This window comes from Humulus lupulus, chromosome 3 (genome assembly GCF_963169125.1).
Source record: "Humulus lupulus chromosome 3, drHumLupu1.1, whole genome shotgun sequence".
Lineage (NCBI taxonomy): Eukaryota > Viridiplantae > Streptophyta > Magnoliopsida > Rosales > Cannabaceae > Humulus > Humulus lupulus.
In genome coordinates this window covers 233,263,647-233,287,009 of record NC_084795.1, presented here as the reverse complement: position 1 = coordinate 233,287,009, position 23,363 = coordinate 233,263,647, and positions in this window count along the sequence as shown.

The following is a 23,363-nucleotide window of genomic DNA, read 5'->3' as shown; positions in this document are numbered from 1 at the left end:
CATCGGGGTTGTCTCCTGAAAACAAGGGCAGCTCCATTCTCGGCGATCGATAATCTCGTCCATACGTCGGAGCAAACAGATTCGCTGTAGGTGTCGTTCTCGGCACCGATTGAGCAATGGGTGATGCTTGAGTCGACTTGGAATAAAACTCTCCACCCTCAGCCTGCTTCTCCCGATCTATACTCACAGCGGTGGTCTTCATTGATGGTTGAACCTGTGATTGAAGCAGCTGGAATATCTCAGACACCTGGCCAACCAACAAGTCAAGCTTCTTCTCCATGGATGGAATCTTTTGAACATCTTCTTTCATCAGGTTAATATCCTGGGAAGTTGCCAAAATTTTGATCGCACCTCTGTGATTTCTCGCCTGAGGTCTGCTTGAACCAGCTCAATTTTCTCCTCCGTCACGTCGACTTGAGCATCCTTCTTTGGCCCCATTGAATTCTACGGCTCTGATACCAATTTGATAGGAATTTCCTGTCAAAATGGAATAAAACAGTAGAGTAAAAATGGAATGGTAGAAGAAAATACTGAATTGTATTAATTACCAAGATTTTGAGAGCTTGGTTCTCCCCAAACATGTATTAAAACATTTACAAAAATACTTGACAACCCCCACTCTCTATAGACCAACCTTTTTATTCTAATAGACTAGGAAAATACGGTGCACTCACCCACACTCTAATACAACTCAAATAACTAACTCTTAGTTTTTATCCCCTGCTGCAGCCCCACTGGTCTTCTTCTTGTGCCTCCCTATAATACACATAAGTGAGGGAAGGTCTATTAGAAGGTAAGATCCAACTCCTCATCCCGAAGGGTGTTCATTGTCTTAAACCTTTCGTCGAAAGAATCAACGAAAAGTGTACGATAGAAGGGGCCTAAGATGAGACGTTTAAGACTATGATTCAATTACGAGTGGGCACTATTAGAAGAAATGACTCGAGGACAAAAGCACTTACCAACCCTATCAAACTCCAAGAGCAGGGTAGGATCAGTCCTCATCGAGAAACTACTTTCATAGAAGAAGTGGTCCTTGTAGTCTCGAGCATGGTTCTCGTTGCTGCTCGGATCCTTATATCTCATCCCTGATAATGTGTGATTCATCAGGGTGTAGTACCCATCCTAGTCCCCCTTCCTCAAACATTTTTGAAAGCTGTAGACATACAATATCTCAGCTGGGGAAGGTGCAACTCCTATACAGAAAGTAGGGTCTGGCCAACACTAGATATCCATTTGGGGACAGCTGGAAATGAGCTTTGCCGATGAACATGAGGAAGTTGACATAGTACTGGTGCAATGGTAGGGTTTTACCAGCCTAGAGATGAGAGGCACTTCAGGGCCCAAGCCTGCGGACGCTCTCATGCCCCCTCTCGTCCTCCTGATACAAGTGCACCCACATCTCACGGGTGTCCACCCTGTAGTTGGTAAGAATATTTTCAAAGGCCCCAAGTGTTGGAGCTTACTAGGGATCACCTCTGCCTCGAGTCCCACGATGGTGTAGGGTTTGTCTGTTGGCATCAAACCCTTGTTGGCTTCTTCCTTCGAGATGCAAACTCTATGGGGTCTTGTCGTCACCTGGGCAAAGTCCTCTTGTACTACGAGGGCTTGACTGCTACTAGCCACTCATTTCCCCTTCTCGGGGTGTTCCCAGCTTCTCGGTCTATCTGTAAGAACTGAGCGTTGAAGGCGTAGAACCCTTGTTTGTGTATGTAAAGACCCATAACTGACAAGACCAAAATAAAGAGGAAAATAACATTTAAAATTTTTTAATAGTCTCCAAAACCCCATGTAAAAAAAAACCTTTTAAAAAGTCGTGTGCGCACATTTAGACGATTACATTATTTTCATCAACTTAAATATTTGTTTTGAATAAAAAGAAATAGTGCCCCAAAAAAAAGTTTCCCAAAAGCCATTTCCAAAAAAGAACAAAACCCAAAGGTCATGCCACATATACACTTCAACAAGCAGACTCTAGTGCTCACTGCTGCACCTTGCCCTTACCTACAACATGAAAAACTAGGTAAGCAATTAAGCTTAGTAAGATTAATCTTTCAAACAAAAACATTCTACAACCCAAGGACGGGGTTCCACTAAGAGTAATCGAAGCATACGTCACTAGGGTATCAGATAACTTCTGAACCCTATCAAACAAGTTACAAAATTCAAACTAGATCATTAGCTTAGTTGTACCGAACAACCAACTAAATTCAAAATCAATCTGCACGCAAAAAATCCAAAAGCAAGCAGATATATGATATAAATGCATAACACCATAAAGAGGTGTTCGGGCACCTCTTAGATCACATCCAATAAATTTTATCAGGTGCATACTACCTATTTAAACATTTCATTAGCTAACCATACATCCTCTTACCACGGTCACCAACTCGAGTGCCAGTATTACCTAGTAATCACTAGATTTACAATAGCGCGGTCCAAGCACCCACATTGGATTTCACAATAATACAACAGTTAAACATCCCGGTAGCAAGCCAGATTAACATATCTATAATCAATTCACACACAAACTAAACTCCCCCCTGAGTACCCCAGTTATAAATCAACAGACATTCGACCGTGCTTCCCCTACCCCGGTCAACAGTCCACAGTCAATCGACCATGCTTCCCCTACCCCGGTCATTAGCTTGAATACCAGTATGATCTAGTAATCATTGGATTTCATTGGAACATTTTGTACACATAATAGTACCCCATAGCGCAATCTCAGTACACACACTAGATTTCACAATAATACAAAAGTTAAACATCCTCCTGGTAGCTAGCCAGATTCACATATCAATAATCAATTCACACACAAACTAGACTCCCCCCTGAGTACCCCAGTTACAAATAAACAAACATTCGACTGTGCTTCGCTCTACTCCAGTCATTAGTCCATAGTCAATCGACCGTGCTTCCCCCTACCCCAGTAACATATCAACACACATTTGGCCGAGTTTCCCCCTACCCCGGTCATCAGCTCGAATACCAGTATGATCTAGTAATCGTTGGATTTCATTGGAACATTATGTACACATAATGGTACCCCCTAGCCATCCCAAATTCAGTCCTTAATCAATCTAGTGTAAAACAAATATAACAGACAATACACTAGCATGTTTCAAGTTGTAGCCAACAAAGTGAAGATTAACTTACCTGAATTTCTTGGCATTTGTCTGCGGGATTTCTTTATCAAGATGTGAGCCTTCCCGCTTAGGTGACACTATAGTGAATCCATACAGTGACTTGGATTAATTATGGAAATTATTTTAGAAAGTTTGTTTAACAATTTGGGAATTGAAGATCTCACACTAAACTCTTGTTAAGTCATACCATATTTCTAACATGCATTTTATCATTTGAAAATACAACCTCTAAGTGTCGGGGAAAACTGGTTTCCAAAACCACTTTCGAAATTTGGTCCATAACTATCTTAGTCCTCAAGGTAAAATTCTTTAGTATTTGAATTCATTATTGAGTTCGCGAAGTCCTAATTCCAATGGTGATGGGGCCTGATTACAACGTTCTTACAAGTTTTTGTAAAAACTGCCATTAATTAATCTCTCTAAGAAATATCCCTTTTATTCTTTTAAAAAAATATCGCTTAATGATTATTTCTAAGAAACTAGTTACAACTTCCATTATATAAATTTTTCTTGGAGAGAATTTATTTTAATAAAAGTTGTGTTTACTTAGTTCGTTAAATTACCAAATACACCAATAAACTCTACTTAAAGCTTTTTGGGTAAAGAAATGTCAAAAATACCAATTTTTATTACCAATTAAGACTTATTTAAACTATTAAATTAGTTTTAGAAAAAATATTCTTTTAAGTTAATCATAGTCAAAATGGTTACCCTTTTTTAAAAATATGTTTGCTCATTATAAAGAAAACCAATTTTAAATATTATTTTCCAAAAGTGCGCAATTGGACCCCTTTACTTAATTCAAAGAAAATCTTAAGATAAAAAAATTAGAAAATATTTTTTTAATCATGTTTAAGAGTAAATTGAAAATCCACTTATAATGCAATTGTGAAAAAAAGTTTTATAACCAATTATTATTGCAAACCCTAATATTTTGTAAGTGTTGATAACTATTGTGAATGTGGAAAATTTTCCTTTGTGAATTTTATTTCACCAGTGAAGCTCTATGCTACGAGGTATCCTACATGCTACTTAGTGCACGTACAAGGGGATGAGGATATCACAGGGCATTGAAGGAGTTGGGCCAAGAGAGCCACCCTCACTATGCGAGGGCCCTTGACCACCCGCCAAACCAAACGCCACCCTCGCTATGCGAGAGTCCTCGGATGGCCATCAGCGTACGCCTTGACCCCTCAGGCATCGGACCTCACCTCGCCTGCACGCGGGAGAAGAAGACCAGCCTCACTATGCGAGGCACCCTCGCTATGTGAGGGTGTGGCCTTGTCGCGACGCCCATACCCCGAGCCATGCCCACACCCGAGGGAAGAAGGCCAGCCTCGCTATGCGAGGGTGTGGCCTTGTCACGGCACCCGTACCCCGAGACACGCCTACACCCGAGGGAAGAGGGCCAGCCTCGCTATGCGAGGGTGTGGCTTTGTTGCAGGGCCCATGCTGCGAGCCTCGTGTCCATGTGACCGACATAAGCCGGCCCCGACCCCTGGCGCCTTGACTTCTCAGAACACGCATAGGTTGAAGCCTCCTTGACATAGGCACAGGATCACTTGGAGGAACCTTGTTGATATGCCAAACGAACATGGAGCATTGAACGGGGATCGATGAGGATGACCGAGTATGGAACACATGTGCTGACATGGGGTGTACAGTTATGGAAAGAACAGAGGCACGACCTTATGATTTGCGTCTGAGGAGTAGTGGCAGTACGGACCTATACGAAGAGTAGTGGGACCACTTGGACACCCCCGACCATACGCCAGAGCCGACAGTACTATGTCCTAGGCCACGACTCTGACACCATCAGGGTAGACACCACTACGCCCTGAGCCACTACACTATCAGAGTACCTGTGTACGTCCCTGTGGTCTGGGACTTGTTTGTATCCAGGGCCAATAGAGCCCCCTTTATAAATAGGCTCCAACCCCTCAGGCTAAGGGGTTGGAAAACTGAATGTATGAAAGAGACTTAAGAAATATATGTTTCTGGTTTTCATTGTGGCCTGAGTTTCCTTCTATTGATTAGAGTTCTTCCTATCTAATTCAAAGCTTTCTATAGTATAGAGATTAAAGTATTCTAACCATCAATCGTTGACGAGTTCTTACCATCAACAGTTTGGCGCTGTCTGTGGAAACGTAAGCACCAAGCTACTGTTCTGCCATTACTTCCGGCAAAGAGAAATGCCAAGACGTTCGAAGCGACTCAGGGAGCCTCGAGAGGTGGAGGTCCACCTTACCGGAGTCCAGCTGAAGGCCTCCATGAAGGATCCACCTCCACCCCGAGACATAGAGCCCCCAAGGGACCCTGAGGTTTACGATAATGACAGGGAGGCCTCGTCACCGGCCATCCCGCCCGGTGAGAATCCTCCAAGGACAACTACTGTACCACCAGGGAATGCCAACGAGTTCCCTCCTCCCAAACCACCACAGGTACCGAACTCCGGCCGGCAAGACCCGGGCCCCTCGACGCGTAGACATGATAAGCAACCCCGGGTCCATTCCGTGAGCTCGAGTTCTAAGTCTCGTCTCTATGAAGAGGAGATTCGTGAGCTGCACCGTAAAAACCAAAGACTGGAGACTACCTTGGAGAACATGCAGGAGGTGTTGAATGGCCTGTTGCAAAGTAAGTCAAACGTGACCCTGCCCAAGAGGAAAGAGAAGGGTCGGGAAACCACTGTCCCAGTAGACGACGGGAGGACCAGACACTCCACCAGTAACACCCCTAGGAGAGAAAGGCCAAAGTTGGAGGATGAGCCAGTGATATCTAAGGCGCAAAGAGACGCTCCAGAGATTCGGGGAGAAGTGAGAACTATTTTCGGAGGTCCGGGGTTTGGAGGGGACTCCCGCAGAGGACGAGATCGGTATGCTAGAGAAGCCAGGCGAAGTCCACCACCCTGTGTCATGAGTTTGGAACAACGACCCCCGAAAAGCTTCAAGGGAGAAAACGATTCAATCACCTTCACTGAGGAGGACGCACGGGGGGTACACTTTCCCCACAATGATCCGTTGGTGTTGACAGTTCAATTGGAAAATATGTGTGTGCATCGAGTCTTAGTGGACAACGGGAGCTCGGTGGACATCCTATATCGCCCTGCTTTGGAAAAGATGGGACTGGGCATTCGTCATCTGAAGCCCTGCCAGTCGTCCCTATACGGATTCACAGGGGAGTCAGTACAACCCCTTGGAATGATCGAGTTGACACTTACCATGGGGGAGCGACCCCGGCAAACCACAGTCATGTCTAACTTTGTTGTAGTAGATTGTGCATCAGCTTTCAACGCGGTATTGGGGAGACCCTCCCTAAGAGAATTGAAAGCCATAACTTCAATATATCACTTGGTTGTCAAGTTCCCGACTCCAGGAGGGGTCGCTAGTATGAAGGGAGAACAGAAAGAGGCAAGGGAATGCTACAACACCTCACTCCGTGCGCCTGTGAAACTGCGTGAGCCAATGGCCATGGTGGTACACGAGGCGCTACGTATACCCACGGGGGGTCCGCAGGAACTGGACCCTCGGGTCGTGGATGAGTCAAGAGCAGAACCAGTAGAAGAAGTAGAGGAGGTTACGGTGACGGAGGAACCCCTAAGGAAATTAAAGATAGGGAGGAGCCTGCAAGGCGATGTGAAGGAGGAGCTGATGAAATTTTTGAAAGATAATCTAGACGTGTTCGCATGGAGTCATGAGGATATGGTGGGTATAGACCCCAGTGTGATGTGCCACCACCTGAACATCTCCCCAAAAGCAAGGCCCGTCAGGCAAAAGAGGCGGGCGCCAGACCCAACAAGATACGCAGCATTAAAGGAGGAGGTTGACAAGCTGAAGGCCAACGGGTTCATCCGTGAGTCTTTCTACCCCGTGTGGGTATCGAACCCAGTACTCGTGCCGAAGCCGAATGGGAAATGGAGAACTTGCGTCGATTTCACGAACTTGAATAAAGCTTGCCCTAAGGACAGCTTCTCACTTCCCAGGATAGATCAACTAGTAGATGCGACGGCAGGACATGAGTTACTGAGTTTCATGGACGCCTACTCAGGATACAACCAAATCCCAATGAATCCGGCAGATGAAGAGCACACGTCATTCATTACAGACAAAGGGCTCTACTATTACAAGGTGATGCCCTTCGGGCTCAAAAACGCAGGAGCCACCTATCAGAGGTTGGTGAATAAAATGTTCGCCAACCAGATAGGAAGGAATATGGAGGTGTATGTGGATGACATGCTAGTGAAGACCAAAGAAGCAGCAGAGCTCAACAAAGACCTTGGTGAGATGTTTGACACGCTCAGGAAATACCGGATGAAGTTGAATCCAGTCAAGTGCACCTTCGGGGTATCCTCAGGAAAATTCTTGGGCTTCATGGTCAATTCCAGAGGCATCGAAGCCAATCCTGACAAGATAAAGGCACTAATAGAGATGAGCCCGCCAAAGAATAAGAAGGAGGTGCAGTGCCTAACGGGAAGGGTGGCGGCCCTTAATAGGTTTATCTCGAGGTCCACCGACAAGTGCCTCCCATTCTTTGACATCCTCAAAGGGAGCAAAAAGTTCGCTTGGGATGAAAGATGTGAGGAAGCATTTGTCAAGCTGAAAGAGCACCTGGGGAAGCCACCCCTGTTGGCAAAGCCAGAGAAGGGTGAGAAGCTGTACCTGTACTTAGCGGTGTCTGAGCATGCCATCAGCGCAGCTTTGGCTAAGGGAGAGAAGAAGCAGCAGCAACCCGTATACTACATCAGCAAGCGTTTGGTGAACGCGGAGAACCGATATCCAGAGATCGAAAAATTGGCCTATGCACTAGTGGTGGCTTCGAGGAAGTTGAGGCCTTACTTCCATGCACATACAATTGAGGTCCTAACAGATAATCCATTGAGGCAGGTCTTACATAAGCCTGAGACTTCGGGGAGACTAATGAAATGGTCGATCGAGCTAAGTCAATTTGATATTGTATACACTCCACGGGCTTCCATCAATGGACAGGTGCTGGCAGATTTTATAGTAGAACTCACCCATCAGCCGAATAAAGGAAGGAATGAAGAAGGGGAGCAGCCTGTTATGGAGGAAGAGCTAGGAGGTTTGGAGGAGTGGAGTTTGCATGTTGACGGGGCGTCAAATGAAGGAGGATCAGGAGCGGGCATCATGATGACTGGGCCCGAGGGACACAGAATGTATTGCGCAATCCGATTTGGGTTTGAGGCCTCCAATAATGAGGCAGAGTACGAGGCGCTCCTAGCTGGCCTGCGTTTGGCCCAGGAACTAAGAGTGACGCACCTTCATATCTTCAGTGACTCTCAATTGGTAGTATGCCAAGTAAAGGGGGAGTACCAGGCAAGGGGACCCAAGATGGCAGCCTACTTGGAGAAGGTGAAGGGCTATCTAGGACGGTTGGTGGCATATAATATAGAGCAAATCCCCAGAGAAAAGAATACCCATGCCGATGCACTCGTAAAGCTAGCGTCTACCAAGGATGGTGATATCCTGGAGTCAATACCCGTGGAATACTTACCCAAGCCCAACATCAAAGGCGCGGACGTGCACATGATTGGTGTCCCAAGGGAATCATGGACCGAGCCAATCAAGAGGTACCTGGAAGAAGGAACCTTGCCTACAGATAAAAACGAGTCCCGGAGGTTGGTGTACAAGGCCGCAAGATACACCCTGGTAGATGGGGTCCTTTACAAAAGAGGATTCTCAATGCCACTCCTGCGGTGTGTGGAAGAGGAGGAGGCGTTGAAAGTGTTACATGAGATACATGAGGGAGAGTGCGGCAACCACGAGAGCAGACCCTCCACGGCTAGGAAGGCCATGAGACAAGGATACTACTGGCCCTCCATGGAGAAAGATGCGCATGACTTTGCCTCGAAATGCGACAAATGCCAGAGGCACGCCAACTACTCTCAGAAACCCCCAAGCGAACTGACCAGCATGACCAGCCCCTGGCCCTTCGCTATCTGGGGGATAGACTTAATTGGCGCTCTTCCTACAGGCAGGGGTGGAGCGAAGTATGCAGTGGTGGCAGTGGACTATTTCACTAAGTGGATAGAAGCAGAACCCCTTGTGAAGATAACCGCCAAGCACATCACCTCTTTCGTCAACAAGTTCATTGTTTATAGATATGGAATACCCTACAAGATTATTTCCGACAATGGTACCCAGTTCGAAGGAGGAGCTTTCGATGAATATTGTAGGGAAAGGGGCATAAGGAGGAGTTTCTCCGCGGTTGTGTACCCCCAGGCCAATGGGAAAATGGAGGCCATAAACAGGGTCCTTAAGAAGAACCTGAAGACAAAGCTAGAAAAGATGAAGGGAGCCTAGGTGGATGAGCTACCAAATGTGCTGTGGGCTTACAGAACCACCCCACGCACGACTACTGGGGAGTCCCCATTCTCCTTGGCCTATGGGTGCGAGGCCGTGCTCCCAATCGAGATGCAAGTCGAGTCCCACAGGGTACAGGCATATGGAAATGAAGCCAACCGCGTAGCCCTGACCGAAAGCTTAGACATGCTCGAAGAGAAGAGAGAAAAAGCACAAATGAGGGTGGCAGTATACCAGCAGCGCCCCGCAAGGAACTACAATTCGAGGGTGCGAGAGAGAACTTTCAGAATTGGCGACCTGGTGCTAAGGAAGGTACTCTCTAACACGCGAGACCCAGGCGCAGGAGTGCTGGGGGCGAATTGGGAAGGGCCCTACCAGGTGGCTCAGTGCATACCCCCGAACACTTACAAGCTGGCGCGCATGGACGACACCATCATACCCCGAGCATGGAACGCTGAGCACCTGAGGAAGTACTACCAATAAGACTTCCACTCCCAGCACAGGCAGTAGCTGTGTTTAGTTTGTCGCAGGATAGGCTATCTCAGTAGACGAGAATCAAAGAGGTTACCTACATAACCCCCAAGTAGATCCGAACTGCCTGCTGAATTAAATCTCACCAAGCACTTGGGGGGCAGGACAGGAGGCATGAGCAAAAAAAAAAAATCTCTCTTATATTCAAAAGGAGTAGCTACCCTTATGAATATCAAGGGAGCAGTTTAAAAGGATGACCTCCAACGAAAGGCCGACACCCCAAGAGGTGAGGCTGTAATGAGGGAATCACCCGATAAGTCTAGATCGGCCATTAAGCCGGCTAGCCCAAAAAGGGTCTTACAAGGGACCCTTAGAAAAAAAATAGTACTATGTATAAGGACGAGAAGGACGCTTCTCGCAAAAAAGTAATAAGCGCGCGCAATGAATATAAAAGGACCCCAATAGCCCAACGGGTTAATGTGTCCTTACAAGTATAATCAAGGTGCACCGGAAAGATTATCGTCATCAGATCAAAAAAAAAGAAAAAAAAGAAAGGGCACCTCAAGAATGCTTTGGAGGAGGATAGAACCCTTGAACTCGCGAAAATAAGTTGGAGAGCATGCCACTTGGCTAGGCAAGTCTTGGTGTGGACAAGTGGCTTCGAACCTTGGGATCCGCGATTGAGGATGATTAGCCCTTATGAAACCTTAGGAACTTTCATGGATCCCCCAAGTGTTAGGTGGCTGTCGTGTTCCTTTGGACACTAAACACAAAACCAAACCTCACCTCGTACTTCTTCGAGCGACGTTGAAAATTTTCCAAGGCTAAGCCCCCCAAGGGTGGTCGTACCTGTCAAGCAAGAGAAATAGAGAGAGTCTACAAGCACACTTAAAAGCATACTTATAGACTCGGGGGAAGTGTGAATGTGGAAAATTTTCCTTTGTGAATTTTATTTCACCAGTGAAGCTCTATGCTACGAGGTATCCTACATGCTACTTAGTGCACGTACAAGGGGACGAGGATATCACAGGGCATTGAAGGAGTTTGGCCAAGAGAGCCACCCTCACTATGCGAGGGCCCTTGACCACCCGCCAAACCAAACGCCACCCTCGCTATGCGAGAGTCCTCGGATGGCCATCAGCGTACACCTTGACCCCTCAGGCATCGGACCTCACCTCGCCTGCACGCGGGAGAAGAAGACCAGCCTCGCTATGCGAGGCACCCTCGCTATGCGAGGGTGTGGCCTTGTCGCAGCGCCCATACCCCGAGCCATGCCCACACCCGAGGGAAAAAGGCCAGCCTCGCTATGCGAGGGTGTGGCCTTGTTGCGGCACCCGTACCCCGAGACACGCCTACACCCGAGGGAAGAGGGCCAGCCTCGCTACGCGAGGAACCCTCGCTACGCGAGGAACCCTCGCTATGCGAGGGTGTGGATTTGTTGTAGGGCCCATGCTGCGAGCCTCGTGTCCATGTGACCGGCATAAGCCGGCCCCGACCCCTAGCGCCTTGACTTCTCAGAAAACGCATAGGTTGAAGCCTCCTTGACATAGGCACGGGATCACTTGGAGGAACCTTGTTGATATGCCAAATGAACATGGAGCATTGAACGGGGATCGATGAGGACGACCGAGTACGAAACATATGCGCTGACATGGGGTGTACGGTTATGGAAAGAATAGAGGCACAACCCTATGATCTGCGTCTGAGGAGAAGTGGCGGTACGGACCTGTACGAAGAGTAGTGGTACCACTTGGACACCCCCGACCATACGCCAGAGCCGACAGTACTATGTCCTAGGCCACGACTCTGACACCATCAGGGTAGACACCACTACGCCCTGAGCCACTACACTATCAGAGTACCTGTGTATGTCCCTGTGGTCTGGGACTTGTTTGTATCCAGGGACAATAGAGCCCCCCCCTATAAATAGGCTCCAACCCCTCAGGCTAAGGGGTTGGAAAACTGAATGTATGAAAGAGACTTAAGAAATATATGTTTCTGGTTTTCATTGTGGCATGAGTTTCCTTCTGTTGATTAGAGTTCTTCCTATCTAATTCAAAGCTTTCTATAGTATAGAGATTAAAGTTTTCTAACCATCAATCGTTGACGAGTTCTTACCATCAACAACTATCCATTCTACGAGGAATTCCCAACTTTGAACGCTGACATTCCCTAACTGATTACTGTTTTGCTATGAGACTATACGAGTCTAAAATTTGATATAACAAAAATGTTTACAAAAAATTTCAGCAAAAAACAGAGCTCTCCTTCAAGGTGAAACTCATTCTCAAAACTCTAGTTTAAGCTGTCCACATTTTACAGAAATTGCAGTTTTAATCTTCCAACTTAGAAAAATAAAAACTCCCAACCTATAGCTAGTTTTTACAAATTGTTTCATAGGGTTAATATTTAATATAATAAAAGTGTCCCATTAAAATTTCAGCCATATATAATTAGTTTACCCGTTCAAATCATTGCTGAAAGTCTCAGTGTTAAAACTGCAAGTCAACATTTCAAATTGCACATGAAATCCCAAAATGCTCATAACAAAAGTTATACAAAATGTTTTTCAGTGGTTAAAGATGCTAAAATCATGTAATCTTCCTACATAATGCATTAATGAAAACCTCATTTATAAACCAGGTCATTAAGGCACTATAAAACTAGTTGGAAGCTACTGTAATGTTTTTGGCAGCAAGCTATCTTAAACAAAGCCAATGGAAACTTTGGATTTCCACTACCAAACAACCACAACTTACAATAATGCAAACCAAACAGCCATAAAAGAAATAATAATAATAAACCCACTTGTTTTAACACCAAACATGACCCAAAAACTCTAATTGTAGGATCCTTTAAAAATATTTAAAATAAAGAGTCAAGATTTTACCTTTGTATTGAAGTTTTGAGTTTGGCTTCTATGGTTTGGCTCTAAGCTTCCCAAATGATTTCCAACTTCCAACCTCTCCCCAATGCCTCTTCAAGATAAGATTTGATTCAATAAAAAGAAGAAAAAGAGAAGAAACAACAAGATGTCGAAACCCTAACGAAAGCTTACCTTGTTAGTGTTCAATGCTCCAAGTATGCCCTAGAAGCTCTTGGATATTGCATGCAACAATCCTAGGTTCTATATCAAAGATCAAAGAGTGTTTTTAAGAGTGGATACTCAGAAATGAAGAGGAAAAAGAGAGCCCTAGGTTCGGCATAAGGGAGAAGAAAAGAAACTTTCCTGAACATTATCTCTTTTGTGACTTGTTTCTTCAAGATGAGTCTAGGAGCTTCAATGGAGGATCCTCCTTTCCTTAGAGAGAGAGGAAGCACGAAATTTTTAGAGGAAATGGAGAGAAAAGGGTCTGACTTTTGTTGTTGTTGTTGTGATTGGAGTGGAAGAGAGAGAGAGAGAGAAGAAGAAGAAGGGAAATGAGTAGAAGAGAGGTTTTTGAGTTTCTCAAGTTTAACATGGGGTTTAAGAAAATGTGTGTAGTGATTACACAATTAAATAAACAAAAAAATAACTACAAAAGAATCTTCAATTCCCTTGTGGTTGCCCCTTATAGAAAGACCAAAATGCCCTCTCTTTTTTTTTTTGAAATTTCCATCATATTTTTAATTTTTCCTACTATTACATAGTTTTTGGAAAAATTAATCCTAATAAAAATTGGTGACCGTATTTTAAAAATATTGTCATACAAATAGGAATTTTTTATATGCCCATTATTTAATTCAAAATTATTTTTTTTGTCCTAATCACATACTTAGGCGAAATTGAACATTTTACTCAAAATGCCACAGAAATTGGAAATTTCCATAAAATTTCATTTCCATTTTCATTTTCCAATATATAATAGTGTTTGCTCAATTTTCTTATTTTGCCATTATTGTTTTCTCATGGAATATTTATCTGAGATTTTGACCTGTTAAGGGTTTTTTTTACCTGGTATGAGACCGAAGGTCTTGGTTTAATCGAACAACATCTGATCACATAATGGCTAATACTTAACAACATAACATTCATACAAAACATACAATAGCCCTTACAAGTATTCACATACTTTGAAATATAAGATTTCTTGATAATTAAACTTCCCGCAATCAAAATTCTACCTGGTGCTCGAAACGCGAGGTGTTACAATACTTACAATTTGTACAAGTTTTGTCCCCGAAACTCAAAATAGGTGAGGATACAAATCCCTCATTTTGTCTTCAGGTTCCAGGTTGCTTCTCCAACCCATGCTTACACCACTACACCTTGTCTAATTGTATCACCTTATTGCGTAATACCATGTTTCTCCTTGTGGCATAATTTTGGATCCACGCTCAATTCTTCATAACTGAGTACGTGGTTGGTTTCTTTGATATACTTTCTCAGGATAGATACATGAAAAATGTCATGTACTAAGGATAAGGCCGGTGGAAGAGCAAGGAGGTAAGCTACTTCCCTGATCCTTTATGGAACCTCAAAAGGTCCAATGTACCTCGGACTAAGCTTTCCCATTCTATCGAATCTCATGGCTCCTCTCAGTGGAGCTATATTTGACCACACCTTGTCCCCAATTTCAAATGTAAGAGGTATCCTTTGTTGATCTGCATAGTTGCGTTAACGGCCTACTGAAGTTTTCAATCTTTGGCATATCTGCCTAATATCCTTAGTAACTTTATCTACCTCTTTTGTTCCCATGAATTTTTGCTCACCAGTCTCATGCCAGTGAATTAGGGATAGACACTTTCTCCCATAGAGTGCTTTGTATGGGGCCATCTTGATAGAATCATGGTAACTTTCATTGTAAGCAAACTCAATTAGTGGAAGTTTTGTATTCCATGAGCCTTGAAAATCTAACACACATGCTCTTAGCATATCCTCTAAAGTTTGAATTGTTCGCTCACTTTGGCCATCCATCTACGAGTGAAAGGTGGTACCCAATTTTAATTTGGTTCCCAATCTTATTTGCATTATGTTCGAGAATGCTGAAGTAAAATGTCCGTCCCGATCAGACACTATAGAAGTGGGAACTCCATGAAGCCACCTAATCTCTGCAATATAAAACTCTGCTAGTTTATCTGTGCCATCAGTTTTCTTGATTGGCAAGAAATGCGCAGATTTAGTTAGCCTATCCACAATAACCCAGATCGTGTCTTGCCCCTTCGGAGTGTTGGGTAAGCCTATGACAAAGTCCATGGTAATCATTTCCCATTTCCACTCCAGAATTTATGGTTGCAACACTCCAACATGTTGTTGATGTTTGGCCTTGATTTGGTAACAGGTTAAGCAATGTACCACGTTTTCCACCACTTCTCGTTTCATTCCCGGCCACCAAAAATACTTTTTAAGTCCTGTTACATCTTGGTATTTCCTAAGTGCATAGCATACGGAGTATTATGTGCCTCATATAAAATTTGTCTCCTTATCTCCTCATCCTAGGCACACAATTCTTGCCCGTATAACCCAATACTTCATCCTTGGAGATGTGAAATCTCGGGTGCATACCCTTCTTGGTTTCATGCACTGGTCGTTGTATCCATGGATCTGCAAGTTGCCATCCTTGAATCACTTCCATGATTGTTGGTTGTATAGAGAGATTCTCTAATCGCCCTAACACTATATCTAAGTCTAGCTTGGAGATATCAAATTGAAGCTCTTGAGGTATTTCCTTCACCATCATCACATATGCCATAGGTTGTCGGCTTAGCACATCGGCTACTTTGTTCGCCTTCCCATGGTGGTATAAAAGGTCATAGTCATAGTCATTGAACAATTCTAACCACCTTTGTTCTCTCATATTCAGTTCCTTTTGAGTGAAGAGATATTTAAGGCTTTTATGGTCAGTCAAGATGTCGCAGTGAACTCCATATACATAGTGGCGCCAGATCTTTAACGCGAATACCACTACTGCCAACTCCAAGTTATGTGTTCGGTAGTTCTTTTCATAATTTTTCAACTATCGAGAAGCGCAAGCGATCACCTTCCCATGTTGCATTAACAATTCCCCTAAGCCCTGACCTAAGGCATCACTATAAATGGAAAAACCTTCGGTGCCATTCAGAATAGTGAGTACAGGAGCCGTTGTCAGTCTGGTCTTTAGTTCTTGGAATCTTTGCTCACACTTGTTTGTCCACTCAAACTTGATGTTCTTACGGGTGAATGTAGTAATGGGGATGGCTATCTTGGAGAAACCCTCAACAATTTTCCTATAAGAACCCGCCAACCCTAAGAAACTACAGACTTCTTGTGCATTTTTTGGGGCCTTCCATTACTTTACCACCTCAATCTTGGTTGGGTCAACCACAATCTCGTTTCTTGACACCACGTGTCCTAGAAAACTCACTTGATTTAGCCAGAATTTGCACTTTGAGAATTTGGCATATAGCTTCTCATCTCATAATCATTGTAAGATTAGCTCTAAGTTGCTTGCATGCTCTTCTTCATTCTGTGAGTAGACGAGTATGTCGTCAATGAACATGATCACAAATTTTTCCAAATACTCACCCAATAACCTATGCATAAGATCCATGAATGCTCCAGGCACATTGGTGAGTCTGAATGACAATAACACAAACTCATAGTGACCATAGCGGGTTCGGAATGCTGTGTTTGGAGTATTCGACTCCATGACTTTGAGTTGATGATAGCCACACCGTAAATCGATCTTGGAGAACATTGAGGCTCTTGTAATTGATCGAACATGTCATCAATTCTGGATAATGGGTAACAACTTTTGATTGTCACTTTATTATGTTCCCGATAGTCTATGCACATTCTCATGGAACCACCTCTCTTTGTCACAAATAAGACAGGGGATCCCCATGGAGAATGGCTTGGTCTTATAAATTTCTTGTCCAAGTAATCTCGTAGTTGCGTTTGTCGTTCTTTAAGCTTTGCAGGTGCCATTCTATATGGTGCTTTAAATATTGGCGCGGTGCCCGAAATCACTTCAATCTCAAACTTCACTTCTCGGTCTGGGGGTATTACTGGAAGATCTTCAGAAAATACTTCGAGAAATTTTCACACCACTGCTACGTCTGCAGGTCATGACTTAGTCTATTTTTTCGTGTCTACCACACTTGCAAGATATCCGATGCATCATTCGTCTAACAACTTTCTTGACTTTAGGGTGGATATCACTGCAAATTTGTTTTCCCGTGACATGCCCTGAAACACAAACGGTTCTTCTTTGGGTGGATTGAAGTTTACCTTCCTTCATTTTCAGTTCACTACCGCTCCGTACTCTGTCAGCCAGTCCATACCAAATATAACATCGTACTCATGTAAATAAAGTACTAATAACTCCACTGCCAATTTGTGACCTCCTATACAGACTGGTACAACTCTAACCCACGACCATACCAACATATCCTCCCCCGAGGGTAAGGATACCCAACAGATATTTAACATTGGTTTAGGTTTCCTATCTATCTTTCCAGCAAAAGAGGCATAAATAAAAGAATGGGATGCACCAGTATCAATTAATGCATATGTTGAGGTATTAGCAATAGGAATTTGACCTGACACCATTTTCGAAGTTCCAGCTCCCTTGTCGCCCTGAGTAAGTGCATAGACACGCGGTGGTGCTCCAATCAATTTTTGCTGGCTGTCTCTACCCTTCTCACCATAGCTTGGGTAGTTTCGGGAGTAATGTCTGGTCTTGCCACAGTTGTAATAGACAGCACTATTACACTCGCCTGTATGGTGCTTGTTGCATTTGTTACAGTGTGGCCAAGACTCGAAGTCCCTCCTTGGTTGCTTGCTAAAATTTGGCCCTTGATTTGGTGAATCCATCATTCTCTTATTGTTTCCTCTGCTTGGGGACCTTAAGTTGTTATGGTGGTTGGCCCTTCCCATACTCTGATTGAGCTTGGGAGTGAACCTCCCAGTAGAATCGTGTTGGTTATTAGGGAACCTGCCTCGATTGTTAGAGCCATAGGGTCATCCCTCAATCCTTTGGGTTTCTTTCTTCTCTTTTGCTAACCAGGATTCCTGACGAATTTCCCTTTCCACTACTTCGTCATATGTATCAGGACTTGTCTTCTCGATATCCACAAATTGAGCTATCTCCCTCTTCAGTCCTTTCATGAACTTGCGTACTCGATTGGCTTCAATATTTACCAAATCTAGAGCAAATCTTGATAGTTGGTCAAACTTATGTACATACTCTTGCACACTCAAGGTACCTTGTACTAGATTCAAGAATTCAACTACCTTCCGGTCCATTACGGTCCTATTGTGGAACTTGGCATTGAACATGGTTAAGAATTCAGTCCATTCCATTTGTGCGACATTGCATCCCTTCTTAGAAATGTCCCATCATACACATGCATCTTTCCTCAACATGTACGCTGCACATATCACCCTTTCTTGTTCCATGGATTCAATGAAGTCAAATATTCTATCTAATACACTAAGCCACTCTTCCGCCATTAATGGATTAGATGTCCCCTCAAACACTGGTGGGTTCTGTCTTTCGAACCTTTCAGAGATCGGCTAGGGTGGGTTGATCCTTGGTACTTCTACTGGTGGTTCAACTCCCATTGGGGGATCAACTTACTCCACCTCTTCTGGAAACCCCCCGTTGTTTACCTGGGGGTACCTGATTGTATGGCCCTCCCGACAATCTCTGTAGCAGGGTTTGCAACATTTGGGCATGGACGACGTTCTATTTGCACATAGCGTGTCTCAAGTCATCCATCTGAGTCACTAGATCTAGCTCTATATGTGCCCCTGGCCTCGGCCTCTGCCCCGATTTCAGCCTCTTCCTCATCCTCGACCTCTTCCCCTACCCTGGTCATCGGCCACCACCCCAACTAGGTCTTGCGGGTTAGTAGCTCGGCCTCTCCTGGTTCAAGTGTTGGGAGCCATCTCAACATCCTATATATAGTCTTGTGAGTACAAAAGAAAATAGTGATACTGTCCTACTAATTGTGCCTAGTGTCGTGACCTATTCTATGTCCATATCGTCTTCTTGATCCTCTTCATCAGACTCGGTCTCATTATCAGAATCATAATGAATAAAGTGAGCCTTTAGAGGGTCATGACCACCTATAGTGTCTTCCACTGCTTGAAGCCACTTGTCCGCTCTGTACTGGCGTAACCATGCTAACCGAAAAAAAAGGTGGCCCAACCTTTACCTCCAGTGCCTCTTGAAGTGCGAGCCAGGTAGTGAAAGTCCGTGTCTGTCGCGTGTGCCTATGCCAAGTAGTCACCGCACCTGGGAATCTATTCACCGTAAACCTCACCCACATACACCTTGAAGCATCAACCCGTAGTAGATGATAGTTGATGTGACTAGTCAATCCGCACATTTCCCGTGGCTTATAGTCTGAGTCAAAAGGGTATGGGCCGTGAATTGTGAGAGGCTTCCTACTCATGAAATGTCAATAAAAATGCAGGGTCTGTAATTGAGTATACGACGTGGGTGGAACAGGTAAGCCAGGACAAATTCCCTCAATATGAATAAGCATACTAACCTACAATTTATAGAAACAAAGGTGAATGGAAGAGTACAACAGAAAGGATCTAAAGGAACAATACTTACAGTGAGTGTCGGTCTATCTTGAAGAATGTACATATGGATTTGTCTATAGAATCAACTCAACTCAAGCTCTGATACGACTTGTAAAGACCCACAACTTACAAGACCAAAATAAAGCGAAAAATAACATTTTAAAATTTTCAATAGTCTCCAAAAATCCACGTAAAAAAAACTTTTAAGAAGTCATGTGCACACACTTAGACAATTACATTATTTTCGTCAACTTAAACATTTATTATGAATAAAAAGAAATAGTGCCCAAAAAAAAGTTTCCAAAAAGAACCAAATCCCAAAGGTCAGGGCACATGTAGACTCCAGTGCTCACTGTTGCACCTTGCCCTTACCTACAACATGAACAGCTAGGTAAGAAATTAAGCTTATTAAGAGTAATCTTTCAAACAAAAATATACTACGACCCAAGGACGGGGTTCTAGTAAGAGTAACTGAAGCATAAGTCACTAGGGCATCAGATAACTTCCGAACCCTATCAAACAATATATAAAATTCATACCGGATCATTAGCTTAGTTGTAACAAACAACCAACTAAATTCAAAATCAATCTGCAAGCAGAAATTCCTAGAACAAGAAAATATAAGATATAAATTCATAACACCATAATGAGGTGTTCGAGCACCTCTTAGATCACAACCACTAAAATTCACCAGGTGCTTAATACTTGTTTAAACATTTCATTGGCCGATCCCACTTACCCTTACCACGGTCACCATCTCGAGTACAAGTATTACCTAGTAATCACTGGATTTACAATAGCGTGGTCCCAGTACACACACTGGATTTCACAATAATACAACAATTAAACATCCCGGTGGCTAGCCAGATTCACATATCTATAATCAATTCACACACAAACCAGACTCCCCCCTGAGTACCCCGATTATAAATCAATAGCCATTCGACCGTGCTTCCCCTACCCTGGTCATCAGTCCATTGTCAATTGACCATGCTTCCCTCTACCTCGGTCACAAATCAACAAACATTTGATCGTGTTTCCCCCCACCTCGGTCATCAGCTCGAATACCAGTATGATCTAGTAATCACTGGATTTCAATGGAACATTATGTACACTTAATAGTACCCCTAGCTATCTCTAATAAATCCATTAATCAATCCATTGTAAAAAAGCTATAAGAGACAATACTCTAGAATGTTTCATGTTGTAGCGAACAAAGTCAAGATTAACTTACCTGGATATCTTAGCATTTGTCTGCATGACTTCTTTATCAAGAGGTGAGCCTTCCTGCTTTGGTGGCACTGTAGTGAATCCATACAGTGACTTAGATTAATTATGGCAATTATCTTAGAAAGTTTGTTTAACAAACTGGGCATTAAAGATCTCACACTCAACTCTTTTTAAGTCATACCACATTTCTAACATGCATTTAAACATTTAAAAATACATCCTCTAAGTGTCAGGGAAAACTGGTTTCCAAATCCACTTCCAAAATCTGGTTCATAACTATCTTAGTCCTCAAGGTAAAATTCTTTAGTATTCTAAGTCATTAATGGTGACGGGGTCTAATTACAACGTTCTTACATGATTTTGTAAAAACTTCAATTAATTAATCTTTATAAGAAATATTCCTTTTATTCTCTTAAGAAAAATACTGCTTAATGATTATTTCTAAGAAACTAGTTACAAATTCCATTATATAAATTTTTCTTGCAGATAATTTATTTTTATAAAAGTTGTGTTTACTTAGTTAGTTAGATTACCGAATACACCAATAAACTTTACTTAAAGTTTTTTGTGTAAAGAAATGTCAAAATTACCAATTAAGACTTATTTAAATTATTAAATTATTTTTAGAAAAAATACTTTTAAGGTAAGCCTAATGAAAATAGTAACCCTTTTCGAAAAATAAGTTTGCTCATTATAAAGAAAACCGATTTTAAATGTTATTTTCAAAAAGTGGGCAAGTGGACCCCTTTACTTAATTAACAAAAAATCTTAAGAAAAACAATTTAGAAACACAATTTTTTTGAATCATGTCTAAGAGTAAATTGAAAATCCACTTATTATGAAATTGTGGAAAAAAGTTCTATAACCAATTATTGTGGCAAATCCTAATATTTTGTAAGTGTTGATAACTGTCAATTCTATGAGGAATTCCCAACTTTGAAATGTCGTCATTCCTAAACCGATTACTGTTTTGCTATGAGACTAAACAGGTCTAAACTTTGATACAACAAAAATGTTTACAAAAAATTTCAGCAAAAAACGGAGCTCTCCTTCAAGGTGAAATTCATTCTCAAAACTCCAGTTTCAGCTGTCAACATTTTACAGATTTTGCAGTTTTAATCTTCCAACTTAGAAAAATTATAACTCCAAAATATAGTGAATTTTTAGAAACTCTTTCATATGGTTTAAATATAATATAATAAAAGTATCCAGTCAAAATTTTAGCCACAAATAATTAGTTTAACCTATTCAATCGTTGCTCAAAGTCTCAGTGTTAAAACTACAAGTCAACATTTCAGATTGCACATGAAATCCCAAAATGCTCATAACTTCAGTTATACAGAACGTTTTTCAGTGGTTCAAGATGCTAAAATCATGTAATCTTCCTACATAATGCATTAGTGAAAACTCCATTTATAAACCATGTCATTTAGGGACTGTAAAACTAGTTGAAAGCTACTGTAATGTTTTTGGCAACAAGCTATCTTCAACATAGCCAATGGAAACTTTGGATTTCCACTACCAAACAACCACAACTTGCATGCATGCAAACCAAACAGCCATAAAAACAATAGTAATCATCAACCCACCTGTTTTAACACCAAACATGACCCAAAACTCAGATGGTATGATCCTTTAAAATGATTTAAGGTAAAGAGTCAAGATTTTACCTTTGTATTAAAGTTTTGAGTTTGCCTTCTATGGTTTGGCTCTAAGCTTCCCAAATGCTTTCCAACTTCCATCCTCTCCCCAATGCCTCTTCAAGATAAAATTTAATTCAATAAAAAGAATAAAAAGAGAAGAAACACCAAGATTTCAAAACCCTAACGAAAGCTTACCTTGTTAGTGTCCAATGCTCCAAGCATGCCCTAGATGCTCTTGGATCTTTCATGCAACACTCATAGGTTCTATATCAAAGATTAAAGAATGTTTTTAAGAGTTTATACTCATAAACGAAGAGAAAAAAGAGTGCCCTAGGTTTGGCATAAGGGAGAAGAAAAGAAACTTTCGTGAACATTACCTCTTTTGTGACTTTTCTTCAAGATGAGTCCATGAGCTTCAATGGAGGCTCCTCCTTTCCTTAGAGAGAGAGGGAGGACGAAATTTTAGGAGGAGATGGAGAGTGAAGGGTCTGAATTTTCTTTTTGTTGTGATTGGAGAAGAAGAAGAAGAAGAAGAAGGGAAATGAGTAGAGGAGTGGCTTTTAAGTTTCTCAAGTTTAACTTGAGGTTTAAGAAAATGTGTGTAGTGATTACACAATTAAATAAATAAATAAAAACTACAAAAGAATCTTCAATTCCCTTGTGGCCGCCTCCTATAGAAAGACCGAAATGCCCTCCCATGTTTTTTTTTTAAAATTTCCATCATATTTTTAATTTTCCTACTATTACATAGTTTTTGGAAAAAATTAATCCTAATAAAAATTGGTGAACATATTTTAAAAATATTTTCACACACATAGATATTTTTTTTATGCCCATTATTTAATTCAAAATTATTTATTTTGTCCAAATCACATACTTAGGCAAAATTGTGCATTTTACTCAAAATGCCACAGAAATTGGAAATTTTCATAAACTTTCATTTCCATTTTAATTTTCCAACATTATAATAGTGTTTGCTCAATTTTCTTAATTTTCCATAATTTTTTTCTCACTGAATATTTTATCTGAGATTTTTACCCGTTAAGGTTTTTTTTTT